This window comes from Carettochelys insculpta, chromosome 7 (assembly GCF_033958435.1).
Source record: "Carettochelys insculpta isolate YL-2023 chromosome 7, ASM3395843v1, whole genome shotgun sequence".
Taxonomy (NCBI): Eukaryota; Metazoa; Chordata; order Testudines; family Carettochelyidae; genus Carettochelys; species Carettochelys insculpta.
The window spans coordinates 1052095-1055228 of record NC_134143.1 but is presented as its reverse complement, the minus strand read 5'-3'; the positions used below and the strand labels follow the sequence as shown (position 1 = coordinate 1055228).

General features: G+C 50.2%; 1 non-coding gene across 1 annotated transcript; it reads right to left on the bottom strand.

Moving 5' to 3' along the window:
- Window positions 1–3062: 3062 nt before the first annotated feature.
- Window positions 3063–3134, bottom strand: TRNAG-CCC (transfer RNA glycine (anticodon CCC)). The gene has a single exon. It is a non-coding gene; the product is annotated as a tRNA-Gly (tRNA).

Here is a 3134-nt window from a genome sequence, read left to right as displayed (position 1 = left end):
CAGGGTGAAGTTGTTGATTTGGTCCTTCCGGCATCAGAACTGCTCCTACGCCCCACTCAGAAGCATCTGTGGTGACGAGGAAAGGCTTGTCGTAGTCTGGGGTCCTCAGCATAGGCTCAGTCATAAGAGCCGTCTTGAGCTGGTTAAAAGCTTCCTGGCACTGGTCAGTCCACTTGACCCCGTTGGGTGGGTTTTTCTTGGTTAGATCTGTTAGAGGTGCAGCGACCTCACTGTGATGTGGTACCAATTGCCTGTAATACCCAGCCAACCCTAAGAAGGACTGAACCTGTTTTTTTGACTTTGGGACAGGCCAGTTTATTATAGCCTCTATCTTGGCCTGCAGAGGGTTGATCGTGCCTTGACCCACCTGGTGCCCAAGGTAGGTCACCCTGTTCAAGCCAATTTGACATTTTTTTGCCTGAACTGTTATCCCTGCCTCCTTTATGCGTTGGAAAACAGCTTGGAGATGTTCTAGGTGCTCTGCCCATGAATCAGAAAATACAGCCACATCGTCGAGATAGCCTTACCTCTGGCCCTTATGGAAATTCAATCATCCCCATCTCAAAGGCACAAATTAAGTCCCTTTGAAATCATTACGGGACGCCCTATGTGAACAATGGCTACCATAACCCCAGTCTCAGACCTAAACTTGACTCACAGCACGCTCCTACAGTATTGCAAGGGGCTGATGCAAGCTGAGTCACCTCCATTCACAGGTACGAGCAGCCTGGCCAAGGAAACCCACTTCTGACACCTGTCACACCCTTGAGCCAGGTGATTGGGTGTACGTGTGACACCACTTTTGAAAGCACACCTTGGAACCCCGCTGGAAGGGTCCAGGCCAGGAACTGCTCATTACCCAGACAGCTGTAAAGCTATCCGGCATGGCAGCATGGATTCACGCTTCACAGTGTCAGAAAGCACCGTCACCAGCGGACCAAGCACCACCTCGGGACCCTGCAGAGCCAATTTTGGCTCCAGAAAAAGACGCAGAGGAACAGCCTGCAATACCTTACAACCTACGCCCCCATAAAGGTTGCCAGAAGCAGACAGTAAGCAGCTAGCAGGACCTGAGAAGAAGCAGTAGTGAGCCTAGCGCCAGCTGCCTGGTGGACATAAAACCGTGACTGCGGTTCCCTCGAGAGAGGTTGTCACAACCAGAAAGGGTCTTGCCTCCAAAATGTGTCCCTGGTGGAGCCTGATCCTCAGCTACAGGTGTCTTAAGGTCTGGGGAATCTGAAGTGACAATGACAATTCTTTTATTCAGCAGCAAGTGTGGATAGCTCAGACTCTCAAGGTCTCTAATTGTTGGGTCTGCAGCCACATCCCAGCTCACTCACGAGCTAGCGTCCCCGTCATGGCAATTCCTCTTAATTCCTCAGACCTAACCGGAGGACCTCATCCACTTGAAAGGACGTGGAAAAGAAATGACACTTGGGGAATGGTGAGAACAAATGCTTCTAAATGGCTAAGTGTGGTGGAGGGAAAGGGCCACTGGTGCTGGGTTTGTAATGGGACGGGGCTGAATTTAGGGGGAAGCAGCTGTCTCCAATAGATTGTGACCCATGGTGTATGGCACTATTCAAATAAGATTGGAGAATGGCGAACCAGGTAGGGGGATATGATTTTTTTCTCAACCTGGGATCAAACAGGAAAATCAATTTCTTGCTCCCCTTACAGCCTCCCTGAGAAAAACAGGACAATCTTTCAATGCCATGCAAATGTTGCCGCTCCCCACAAGGAAGATTATCCTGTGCCCTTTGAGGGATACTACTCGTCTTTTATAGATGCCTATATGTCAGATAGGTGCAGCCAGCCATTCCCGGCTTTAATAGGGCATCATTGGGTGTGTGGGACAAAAGCTTTTTGCACGTTACCAGCTTTCTGGTAGGGTATCTGTTATCCTGCTCAGCTTTTCCCGCAATTCCGTGTGCTTCAATCCCTCCCGCAAAATCGTCTCTGTAATTTTAGACAAAAAAGAAGGGAGTTGTCAGATGCCCAATGGTATGTGGATAATATAAGCCCTTTAGCTTGGGAAGAACTGATCCAGCAGTTTTTGAAGGACTTTGGGCTTACCATCAGCCTAAAGAAGACAAACGTACTCGGTCAGGATGTTGCTGAATCCCCATCAATCAGCATTGACAACTATACATTAGAGGTTGTCCACGAGTTCGTTTACCTCGGGTCTACCATCACTGACACCCTGTCATTGGACACTGAGCTAAATAGGAGGATCGGAAAAGAGGCCACAACTCTGTCCAGACTCAGCAAGAGAGTGTGGAACAACAACAAGCTGTACACTCACACCAAAATGCAAGTCTACAGAGCCTGCATCCTCAGCACCCTCCTTTATGGCAGCGAGACTTGGACCCTGTATGCCCGCCAGGAAAATAGGTTGAACGTCCTCCACTTGTGCTGACTCAGGTGCATCCTTGGAATATCATGGAAGGACAGAGTGACCAACACCGCCATCCTCGAGCAAGCTGTAATCCCAGCCATGCACACCCTCCTCAGGCAGCGTCGGCTCCGCTGGCTTGGCCACGTCCACAGGATGAATGATGGAAGGATTCCAAAAGACATCCTGTATGGTGAGCTAGCCTCTGGCAAAAGACCTCCCGGACGCCCCCAGTTGCACTACAAAGATGTCTGCAAGAGAGACCTCAGAGAGGTAGACATCGAGCTGGACAACTGGGAAGAACTAGCAGATGACCGCAGCAGATGGAGGCAGGGGTTACATCAGGCCTTCAGAAGGGCGAGATGAGGATCAGACAGCTAGCAGAGGAGAAGCGAGTGCACAGAAAGCACAATAATGACTTACCAGACACCCACCACCTCTGCAAGAGATGCGGCAGGGACTGTCACTCTCATGTGGGTCTTCATAGTCACAGTAGACACTGTAAATGAAGTCCTCAATTGAAACTTTAAAGGGCGCGATCCATAGTCTATGCTGACTGAAGGATGCCTACCACAACCACCACCCCCCAACTCACCAAGGAGCAAATCATCCCCTCTCTAGTTCCAACAGAGGACTTGCTGGGGGAAGAGGAAGTAAGAAGCAAAGCTGTGCTAGCTGGGAATTGAACCCAGGCCAACTTCATGGGAAGCAGCCATGCTAACCACTACACCACCAGCAC